Source organism: Mesoplodon densirostris, chromosome 10 (assembly GCF_025265405.1).
Source record: "Mesoplodon densirostris isolate mMesDen1 chromosome 10, mMesDen1 primary haplotype, whole genome shotgun sequence".
NCBI lineage: Eukaryota > Metazoa > Chordata > Mammalia > Artiodactyla > Ziphiidae > Mesoplodon > Mesoplodon densirostris.
This window is the reverse complement of record NC_082670.1, coordinates 22582562-22595007: the sequence shown is the minus strand read 5'-3', so window position 1 is coordinate 22595007 and position 12446 is coordinate 22582562. Positions and strand designations below refer to the sequence as shown.

The following is a 12446-nucleotide window of genomic DNA, read 5'->3' as shown; positions in this document are numbered from 1 at the left end:
AGAATTTCTGAGTCAAAGAATATATGCACGTATGTATATAGACTACTAAATTGCCCTCAAAAGTATTAATAGTTATGAAAATTTGCAGCTCTCTAATAATATCTGAAAGTGATACCACCCCCAATTTTCATCAAACTTTTTGATCTTTGCCAAAATAAGAAAAATTGGTATATTATTGTAGTATTAATTAGCATTTCTTTAAATATGAACAAAATTGAATAAATTAATATTCATGTACATTTTCTTTCTGTGAAGTTTGTCTTCATACCCTTTCCCTTTTTCCTTTTGTGACGGTCTTTATACTGATTTGCATGATCATCTTATATTAGGGAAATTAGCCCGTAGTGGTAATTTGGAATTTTTCCACTCTAGTTCATGCTCATTTTAGTTACACAGAAATTTTAAATTTTAAAGTAAATTTACTAATCCTTTATGCTTCCTGTGATTTCAAGAAAGGCCTCCCTTGTGCCAAGACTATAAAGGAAAATTCTCATGTGGTTTCTGCTAGGAATTTTATGGTTTTTTTTTCCTTTTTAAATTTTTGAACCACCTAGTTGTAAAATGTGAGGTGTGGATTACACTTAATTTTTTTTAGATGTCTACCCAGATGTCCCAGTACCATTTACTGAATGATCTATCTTTTCTCCACTGACTTGAAATGCCATTTTTATCAAATTCTTAAATATTTGTGCCTACTCTTGGATTTTTCTATCCTGTTCATACTACAATGTTTTATTCATTATAGCTTGTAATATGTTTTAAAACCCCAAAGGCCTGTGTCTTCTTTGTTATTCTTTTCTGAATTTTCCTGACTACTAATGCTTGTTTACTTTTCACATAAACTTTAGAAGCTGTTTATCCAGTCTGAAAACAAAATTCTATGTTAATTTTTATTGGCATTATATTAAACACCTAGACTAACATGTAGAGAAAATTGATATGCCTTCCTCTCCATATCTTGATTCAGTCAACAACATTTAAAGTTTTCTTACTATTGATCTTGTAATTTGCTCTTAAATTTATTTCTCAACAAAACGAAAAGAAACCTACTGAATGAGAGAAAGCATTTGAAAATGATATGACTGATAATGGGTTAATACTCAAAATATATAAACAGCTCATACAACTCAATATCAAAAAACAAACAACCTGATTAAAAAATGAGCAGAAGACCAGAATAGACATTTTTCCAAAGAAGACATACAGATAGCCAACAGGCACATGAAAATATTCTCAACATCTCTAATCATCAGAGAAATGCAAATCAAAACCACAATGAAATATCACCTCACACCTGTCAGAATGGCTATCATCAAAAAGTCTGTAAATAACAAATGTTGGAGAGGATGTGGAGAAAGGGGAACTCTCATACACTGTTGGTGGGAATGTGCATTGGTGCAGCCACTACGAAAAACAGTATGGAGGTTCCTCAAAAAAATAAAAATAGAACTACCATATGAGCTAGGAATTCCATTCCTGGGTATGTGTCCAAAGAAAATGAAAACACTAATTCAAAAATATACATGCACACCAATGTTCATAGCAGCATTATTTATAATAGCCACGATGTGAAAGCAATCTAAGTGTCAATCAACAGATGAATGGATAAAGAAGATGTGGTATATATACACAATGGAATATTATATTATATTTATATTTATAATATTATCACTTATATGTGGAATCTTAAAAAAACAAATGAATAAAAACTGAAGAAAGTTTATTTCTCAACGTTTTATCTCTTTTGTTGCTATTGTAAATGGGGGTCTTTCATGTTGTGTGTGTGTGTGTGTGAAGGCAACTGATTTCTCTTGTTTATTTTTATAAATATATTTAATTTTATTATCAAATCCTTGGATACCTTCATATAATTTTAACTCTTTCTTTCAAATTCATTTATTTTTCTTGTTAAATGCATTGTCTAGTTCCTCCAGAATAATATAAAATAATAGTAGTGAGAATGGACATTTTTCTAACATGTTGCTAGCTAGCTTCAAAGAGAAGGCATAAAATGTTTTCTCTGAAAAGCAGGATGATGTTGATGTTAGTTAGATATGTTTATCACGTTAAATAAGGAACTATCTATTCTTTTTATTTAAAAATTTTAATATATCAAAATGGATGTTAACATAATAAAATACCATCCCCACATGTATTAAATGCATATATGCTGTTTCTCCTTAGATATGCTAATATGGTGAATTGTGTTTAAAGCTCTGAAAATTTTAGACAATGTTCATGCTCATCTCCACTTTGCCATAGTAAATGATTTACTCTAACGTGCTGCTGGATTCTGCTCCTATTTTATTTAGGACTAAGCACAAATAAGAATAAGAATATATGGTTTTCTTTTTGGTAATCAGTTTTGGTTTCAAGATCATTATTTGGATTGTTCTCCCTCCCCACCCCGCCTTCCAAGACCGAAAATTCTCTTCTTTATCTATACTCTGGAACAGTTTTAAATGCATTGGAATTATCTGTTCTGTAACTAGTTTATTAAAATTCACCTGTGAAACTTATGTCTGATATTTTTTCGGGGGTAGTTTGTTGACAACTTTATGTCTTCAATTGTAACTGGTCTGCTCGGATTTTCTATTTTTTCTAAAGTTGTTTCGGTATATTATATTTTCTAGAAATACATACACATTGCAACCAGGTTCTTAAAACTATTCTGCATAGCGTTGATTCGGGTAGTATCTTTTAGTTTTACCTGCATTTGCGGTTACGAACATTCCGGCCACCACGGGCTGTGCCCGGCGACCGAGAGCGTTTCAGGAACTCACCCCAAAGAGAACAGCGAACCTCAGGATTGAAAGTGGAGCGGGAGGGGGCACCGCATCGCCGCCATTTCGACAGGCTCGCTCTTCCAGCCAGGTTATTTGAAGACTCGCGGTAACTGGAGATGCAAGAGAATGAAGAAACGAAAGAATTGGACTTGGAGCAAAAAAGCGGACTGAGAGAGCGCAAGGCGGAGGCCGGGGGATTCCGCCGGGGCAGTGGGAGCTCAGGAGCCGCCCTTTCCACCGCAGCCGAGGCCGCTAGTTCATTTCACTTAAACATCACCGTAAACACCGCCAGGTAACTGTCCTGCTGTGTAACGGTTAGCATTATGGGCTTTGAATCTGATGATCGGAGTTCATATCTCGATGCGACCTTTGGGTCTAGTTTTGCATTTGCCTCTCAGGTAAGTGACTTGAAGGAGCTCATCTCTCCCCCTTTTTTTGGGTAACACTCCTTTCCGACATAATGATATAGTCATTCAGCTTCAAGGAGTGAGTTATATTTCAAAGCGAAGGAGTTCTCAAGCCATCATTTAATGCCTCTTTCTGAGATTCCCAAGTGGGCTGAGCCCTGGAGAGGTCAGAAATGGGCATTTTCTCTTGTAAGTTTACAAACCCTCGGGAGCCGGTGGAAAGGGCGGGAGAGTGACATTTCCTGAGATGGAGACGCCCTCTGGCCTCTGAATCGTGGAGGAAGGGAACCCTCCCTGCCGCCCGCCCTGCCCTGAAGGCCGATCACGGACGCGCAGCCACCAACTAGGTTTGCCACACTTGTATGTAAAAAATTGTTCGTTCTTTATCTGAAATTCAAATTAACTGGGAGTTCTGTTTTACCTGGCAACCTTACCACCGACCTCCAGCGGGGGGCGCTTTCTTCGCAGCTGGGCGTCCGCGGGAGGAGACCTCGCAATTCGCCGGGATAATTCACGCGAATCGGCCTTCTGTTCTGCCTTCCTCACCACCCACCCTGACCCCAACCCTAGCCTGGAAAGGCCTCAAAACCCAGCAGCAGGCAGAGAATGCGAGAGCTCAAGTTCCCTCTGCGGGCCGTTCTCCCGCGCCTCGTCTCTTAGGCCCCTTGGATTGGGGTGAAAAGGAGGAAACCTCGGCCTCCTTCCTCTCCAAAGTCTCCTGAACAACCAAAGTCGAAGCAACCGGGGAGTAGTTCCTTGAAGCCGAGGCTCAGGAACCTGTCTAGATGAAAAGGAAGAAAACCTACTCCAACTGAAAAAGAAAAAAGTGAAGCTGCTGTTATTGGGCTGGGAGGACAGATACAGGTAATGCCAGCTGCAAAGTAAACAGGAAACAATGTTTTCCCCAAGATCATGCAGCAGCTGTAAAATGCCACTACGCCCCCCCCCCCCCCACTTTGAGTGATAACTGCCTTCTTACGACGCCAGAGACCCGGTCGGCTACGTCCACCTATTACTGGGATACCTAAAACAGCCCTCTCTTCATGACCATACCCAATCCCTAGCTAATCCGCGCTTCTTCTAATCCCGCCTCAGATATAGCCACCAACCCAGACCCGCTCCCCTTAGAGCCTCTTCAGAGTCGTCTAAAGTAACTCAATTATTAATAAAAGAGGTTTCTCTCATTTCTCTTGTTGAGAGGTATTTCCCGGTTACCTTGGAGTATCCTGTCGCTGCATTAATTCATTACACTGATTTTGTCAGGTTTGTTTCTGGTGGTCTTTGGCTGGTGTCTTTACACCACATTAGCTTGCTCTGTGGGTCCTAGCTCTGTGGGCAGAGTAGGGTTTAGAACGATTAATCCTGGCAGAGCAGGGGAAAATCAAGATAGACACTCATGTTGATGTTGGAATGATGGGAGAAATGTGCATCCTGGAGAGAAAATATATTACCAAGATGGACAGAAACTAGGTTAACCATGTTTTGAAATAAAACAAAACAAAACTAGATTTCCAAACTTTAGCATAAATCAGGATTATCCTAAGAGCTTGTTCAAGTACAAATTGCTGGGCCCCAGCCCTGGAGTTTGTACTTCTAACAAGTTTCCAGGTGATGATAATGCTGTTGCTTGGGAGAACTGCACTTTAGAGAACGACTGAACTAAAGTAATCTCATCAGTTGCATATGATCTAATGCTTCGAATCCAGTGATCCAATTTCAGATCTCTGATTTAGACATTTAAAATTTTCATTCTAATAAAACAATTAAATGAGTTCTACCTTAAAACCACACAGCAGCTCAATCTCACCAATATCCCAAATCCATTAAATCTTGAATCTTTAATCAGTCCAGTCTATAAACTGCCACCGATTATCCAGAAAGTCTGTAATAAACCAAAGTCACCAAGCTTATGAGAAATCAGGATTCCTATTTCCTTCCACTGTGGGTACTTGTGCTTCCATTTGGATGATCTGTGACAATGCTAGGTGAAATAATCCCTCTTATAGGGCTGCAGAAGCAGGTGTGGTCTGGTCTGCTTTCTACTTATTTGGTTGGGGGTGCAAATCAGTACAATCCCTATGGGGGAAATGTGGCAACATCTTACAAATGAATACACCCTAGAACACAGCTTATCTCCTTCTAGACATTTATATTATGGCTATAGACACACACATGCAAAATGTTGTATATATTCAGATATAGATATATTTACCTTTTTTTATAAGTAGCATTATACACATTGTCTTGCACTATGCTCTTTTTCATTTAACAATATATCTTGGTTACATGCACCCCTGTGTTCAAAGCAGCACTATTCACAATAGCCAAGACATGGAAACAACCTAAATGTCCATCGACAGATGAATAGATAAAGAAGATGTGGTACATATACACAATGAATATTGCTCAGCCATAAAAAAGAATGAAATAATGCCATTTGCAGCAACATGGATGGAACTAGAGATTATCATACTAAGTGAAGTAAGTCAGAAAGAGAAAGACAAATACCATATGATATCACTTATATGTGGAATCTAAAATATGACACAAATGAACTTATCTATGAAACAGAAATGGGCTCACAGACATAGAGAACAGACTTGTTGTTGCCAAGGGGAGGGGTGGTTCGGGAGGGAAGGATTGGGAGTTTGGGGTTAACAGATGCAAACTGTTATATATAGAATGGATGACAACAAGGTCCTACTGTATAGCACAAGGAACTATATTCAAATCCCATGATAAATCACAATGGAAAAGAACATATATATAAAAAGAATGTGAGTGTGTGTATGTACATATATATATAATATATATGTGTATGTATATATATGTATATGTATATATATATATATCTGAATCACTTTGCTGTACAGCAGAAATTAACACAATATTGTAAATCAACCATACTTCAATTAAAAAATAATATATCTTGGAGAGCTTAATATTACACGTGCATTCTTTGTTTCTGGAATGACACATGAAGGCCAGTATTGGTAAGAAAACTTTGGTGTATAGATTTTTATAGTTTTTGAATCATGTGTATGTAGTACTTACTCCAAAATGGCAATAAATAAATAAATAAATAAAGAAATACATTATTCTTTTTTTTTCCTCCCAAGGTCTAATATGGAAGTCACATGTAGAAACTACACGTTACTAACATTTTTTGGGGGGGCGGGGGTGTGCATCGCGTGCGGCATGCGGGCAGGATCTTACTTCCCCGACCAGGGATCAAACCCCTGCCCCCTGCAGGGGCAGTGCAGTCTTAAGTGCTGGACCACCAGGGGAGTCCTATATTTTTATTACCTTTTCTCAGGAAGAAATATTTAGCCCTAACTGAGAATGTTGTATAGCGTGTACTTTTTAGTTTTGTCATATCTCTAAGAGATACATACTCTTCCTGGCCAAAGACTGGGATACTTAGACAATAATGGTTGCTTTAAAGTTAAAAGATAATAGACAAAAATTGCATAGAGATAAAATCAGCCCGATAATGCCTTAAATAACCCATAATTTTGTGTACATTACTCTATAGACAATTTTATCAGCTCCTCTAAATTTATTAGGCAATGTTTTTCTACGGTCCTCAATTCTTCAATTATTTCCTCAATGGGGAATCCCTGCTAAGCAAAACTTGTAATGGAATGAACATTTTGTGGGAGAACGAAACATGAACCAAGCATATCAGTTAACAAAGTTCACAGCCAGGAAAATGCTACTGAGGAAGTGGACAATAGGGGGGATTAGAAGGAATTACTCAACTGAGTGATGAGTAAAGAATTAACTCACCAAAAAGGAGCATTCACTCTTCTAATGCGTAGCAAACCGACAAGGATGGGATTCGAACCCACGCGTGCAGAGCACAATGGATTAGCAGTCCATCGCCTTAACCACTCGGCCACCTCGTCACATGTGAGTTTTCTTTTATTCAGCTTCTTCCTGGACCGGTGGGATGGGTAATCCCTGATGCAGGAGGCAGGGTGCAGTTCCTGGCTGTGGCTCTTTCCTAAGCCCCACTAGGGAGGCCGGACTGAGTAACCCCTAACGTCCCCTGCAGCTCTGACAACCTCTGTGATAAAGTGACCATCAAGAATCCTGGGGGCCCAGGTTCGATCCCTGGTGGGGGAAATAAGATCCCACAAGCCGCACGGCGCGGCAAAAAAACAAACAAAAAAAAACCTCTTCCACTCGTGAGAGTTTGTGTACTTTTAAATATTTAGTGCAGAATTTTGGAGGTTGAATTGTTCTTTTCTACAAAAATGTTGTTGCCTTTTTCCTCTCTACGAAATCTCTTAGCTCTGTTCTCAGCTTTGCTGGGAGGGACTACTCTCTCTCACCCCAGTTCACCGAACTTCAAAATATCTTCGATCAGCACGAAACCTTTAGAGGTACTTCATCTGCAATACTGAATGAAACAATACTTGTTCCTCTGAGTATTGTTACACTTTGAGTCATCCGCTACCACTCACACTTACTTTTCAGAGACTCAAAGGCAAGCTCATTTCACACCAGTGACTTCAGAACTGTTCCTAGGGGAAGCCTCGGGCGGGGCTGGATTTCTGCTGTTAACTAAGAGCTTCGGTGAAGTTTGACTTAGACCACTCTCGCTCCAGCAAGAGGGCAGGGAATGTATTTGTTTTGGTCTTAATACACCAGTGTCCGTGTAAGCAAACGATAAGTATTGTTAACAGATTTAATACCAAATCTAAGCCTTAGAATTAAGGCTCCTAGAAAGGATATTTTCAATTAATTAAAACTTTTGGTTTAATAATCGTACTTTTTAAAAAACCATAAGGTTACGATGAGTATTAAATTAGTTAACATCAGTGAAATGCTTAGAAAATTGTCTTGCACGTGGATGGATCTAGAGACTGTCATACAGAGTGAAGTAAGTCAGAAAGAGAAAAACAAATATCGTATATTAACGCATATATGTGGAACCTAGAAAAAATAGTACAGATGAACCGGTCTGCAGGGCGGAAATAGAGACACAGATGTAGAGAACAAACGTATGGACACCAAGGGGGGAAAGCGGCGGGGGGTGGGGGGGTGGGTGATGAACTGGGAGACTGGGATTGACATGTATACAGTGATGTGTATAAAATGGATGACTAATAAGAACCTGCTGTATAAAACAATAAATAAAATAAAATTCAAAAATTCAAAAAAAAATTGTCCTGCAAATAGTAATTGCTGTGTAAATCATTTGATATTATGGTAGTTGTTTTTATTACTAACAAAATAAATAATACACTAATAATTAATTACATGAAATTGTGTTCAACACGAAAAGAAAACCCAGTAGGGGGAAAAAACAAAACAAAAAACAAACAAACAAACCCATGTATGGTCGGAATTCCGTGGCTGTCCAGTGGTTAGTACTCAGCACTTTCACTGCCATGGCCAGGGTCCCATCCCGCAAGCCTAGGCGCGGCAAAACAAACAAACAAACAAAAAAAAAAAACCCAAAACACTTATGGTCAATTCACAAAAGGAAACCAAATGGTTAATAAATGTAACTGAGGATGCTCCATCTAACTCATGTAAGGATGTGCCATTTAAAGCAATAATATATCATTCTCCTTCCCCGACTCCCACTTTAGATTTCTGAAATACTGTCCATGCAAGCGTAAATCGGCCCAATCACACGGAAGGACAATTGCATAAGAACTATTAAAATTTACGAAATTCATATCCTTCCTTTCTTCTTTCCCTCCCTTTCTCCCTCGCTTCCTTCCTTCTTCCTTCCTTCCTTCCTTCCTCCCTCCCTCCCTCCTTCCCTTCCTGAAACCCAATAGTCAACCTACTAGCAGAGAATTATGCTGGAGAAATGCCAACACTAGTGTGAAAAGTATGTATACACACACATTATATATATACAGTGGAGCACTACTTTTTAGTTAAACTATTAAAAACTATCCAATGTCCACCAAATGTAATATTGAGTTAAATAACTTATGATAAAGCAAAACGTTAGAGCAGTTATGTGTTCATTAATAAGACTAATACATATCTACATGTAGTAACTTACAAATAAATATTTTCCCACTGTTAAGTTTTTTTTTAAAGGCAAGTTGCAGAACAGTATGTATAGTATTTTTGTTTGTTTTAGATAATAGACTGAGAGAGTAGATATTTAATATCAGTGAAGGCCATTTAGCTTTAACCTCAATTTTATGAAGCCCCCACACTTAGACTTTTCATGTTGTCTTCAAAGGAGTATTATGTATGTATGTGTATATCTATACATATATTATATAAACAATTGTTTGTTTCTTTTTTGAGTTAACTGAAGGGTCTTAAACATATCTCAATATCTTCAAACCTTATTTGGCATTTCTTTATTTTTATATACTGGTAATGAAGATGACATGAACCTTTTACAAATTCTGGAAGGCTCCGATTGATATAAAATTAAAATATCTTGAAGGATGTATACAAATTGTAAACAGCTAGTATCAGAAACTTTAAACTTTTCTATGTTAAAACATTTTTCAAGATTTTTTCCTTTACCACGAGTACATGTTATTTAGTAATTTACTTTTTTAAGTAAAGAAAAATTTAAACAAGTTTTTTTTCTAAAGACGGAAGAGTGGTGAACAGAGCTAAATCCTACTCATAAATGGAGATATTAATTAAGAACTGACCACTAGGGACTTCCCTGGTGGTGCAGTGGTTAAGAATCCGCCTGCCAGTGCAGGGGAGATGGGTTTGAGCCCTGGTCCGGGAAGATCCCACATGCCGCGGAGCAACTAAGCCCGTGTGCCACAACTACTGAGGTTGAGCTCTGAGCCTGTGAGCCACAACTAGAGCCCACGTGCCACAACTACTGAAGCCCACGTGCCTAGAGCCCGTGCTCCCTAACAAGAGAAGCCACCACAATGAGAAGCCCACGCACCACAAAAAAGAGTAGCCCCCGCTCGCCACAACTAGAGAAAGCTCGCGCACAGCAACGAAGACACAACGCAACCAAAAATAAATAAATTAATTTAAAAAAGAGAAATGACCACTAGATTTAACAACAACAATTTTTACATATGATAAGGTAGAGTGTCATCATAATATCTTTACAGGTCAAGGTTACACTACTTGTAAGAGGTCTGATTCCACAGACTACTTCAACACAGCACAATGAAAGCATCCTTTTCATTGTGTTCTATAGCGTAGTGATTGTAATAGCTGTTTTTGTACCTCAAGCTCCTTCCTGGGCTTTCCTCCTACCAAAGCTTCATAATCTCACGTCTTACTTCTCACCAAACTACAGAGGATTAGAGCTTTATATCCCCACATTTTCTCAGAGGGATTTGGATTCACTTTCCATTTCCACAGGTAGAGCATACAATTTCCAGAAAAAGATATTTGACTACAAACCTCTCTGAAGCAGAGTCTGAGCAGAATTCCCATTTGGTGCCCTGCATTAGTCCCTTTCTCTAATAACCTGCTTATCCTCTTGATTCTTCAGCTCTGAGGACCTTCAGATCTCATTGTCCTCTGTGCCTGTTATTCTATTTTTTCTCTCCTTCCCTACATGTACAGATGGAGCCAAATCACTGAGTGGTCTGGGAACTTACTGTTGAAGCTTGGAACCTCTCTGTTTAGATCATTTTTAATAATCTATAGTAGCAGCAAGTCTGCCAGGAAACAAATTTGTACTTGAAGCATGATAAAATCACACCATCCACCATCTATGTACCCATTCTCTCAACAATTATTTAACATATGTCTCTTCTATTCCAGGCACTGTGCAATGCACAGTGTGCACTGTCTAGGGGGGAAGACAGATATTTAGACAAAAAAGAACACAAAAAGGTATATGATCACAAATTTTATTAAGGGATATGAAAACATAGAGTGTCTTGAGAAAAACCATGGGGGGAGAATTAACATTAACTGGGAAATTAGGAAATGTGTCTCTTAAATAGATATCCTTTGGATAAATAGGTGACATTTAGGATAAAATTCAAGAGAAGTGTAGGGGACAAGGAGGCAGAAAGTGAAGCAAAGGGTATTCCAGGCAGAGTGAAAAACATGTGTGAAGTTCCAAAAACAGGAAGAACTGGAAAAATTAGGAAAATTGAGAGAAGGCCAGTGTGACCTGAACAGAAGTGAGCAAAGGAGACAGTGGGGAAATGGCACTGGAGAAGCCAAATCAATACAGGCCTTGGACACCATGTTCAGGATTTGAAAATTTTACCCAAATTGCAATGGGAACATATTGGAGCTTAAAAGTAGAGGAAGAATGTGATCTGTTTAATATTTTTGAAAGATCATTCTGGATGCTCTGGAGAAAACAGGTTGAATAGATTTGAGCAGATCCATTGGGCAGCCATGGCAGCAGTCAGCATGAAAGATGGTTGGTGGCTTGGGCTAAAAGAATGACTACAGGAATGGAGAGAGGTAGATGAATCCAAGATATATTTTGGAGATAAAATCGTTGGGACTTGATGATGATTTGGATACACACTGTGAGGGACAGGTAGGGTGACTAACTACTGCTGGATTCTGGAACTTTTTTGTTTCAGCACTGCAAGCCGTGCCTCTCTGGGAGCCCCCTCAGTCCCAAGCAAACCCAAACATCTGGTAACAAGGAAGGACAAAGGATGATTCTCATGCTTCTGACTTGAGTGATGGAGCAAATGGAGAAAGTGTTTATTGAAATTGGGAGGATTGGGGGAGTAACAGGTATTGTGGGAATGACAATTTAGCTTTTGTATGTTAAGACTGGACATAACCTCATTAAGCCAGATGTCTGAAGTAGAATATTTTTTCCTTCATATTAGAGTCAGCTGATGAATTTTGATTTTTAAAAGACTGTAAAAAAAATCAGATTTATATCCATAATGAGTAACTTCTTTCCTCTTTCAAGATTTTAACTACAAATGGTAAAGATTCTGGAATTTTTTCTTTCTTGCTATGAAACTAATTCACAGGAAATTATTTGGTGATTCCTTGGTTTATTTCCCATTTTTAAATGATTCTATTCTTTCCTTTATCCATTTATTTAAAGATTTTTTTGATATGGACAATTTTTTTTAAGTCTTTATTGAATCTTTGTTACAATATTGCTTCTGTTTTATGTTTTGGGTTTTGGCCATGAGGCCTGTGGGATCTTAGCTACCAGGCCAGGGATCAAACCTGCAACCCCTACATTGGAAGGTGAAGTCTTAATCACTGGACTACCAGGGAAGCCCTGCCCATTTATTTAAATACTGCAAGGTGAAATTGTAAGATTAATTTATTCAAAAGAAAAGGG

The 12446-nt window shown here is 38.4% G+C and overlaps 1 non-coding gene across 1 annotated transcript; it reads right to left on the bottom strand.

Annotated features, from left to right (window-relative positions):
* Window positions 1-7019: 7019 nt before the first annotated feature.
* TRNAS-GCU (transfer RNA serine (anticodon GCU)) lies at window positions 7020-7101 on the bottom strand. Its single transcript has one exon. It is a non-coding gene; the product is annotated as a tRNA-Ser (tRNA).
* Window positions 7102-12446: the final 5345 nt, after the last annotated feature.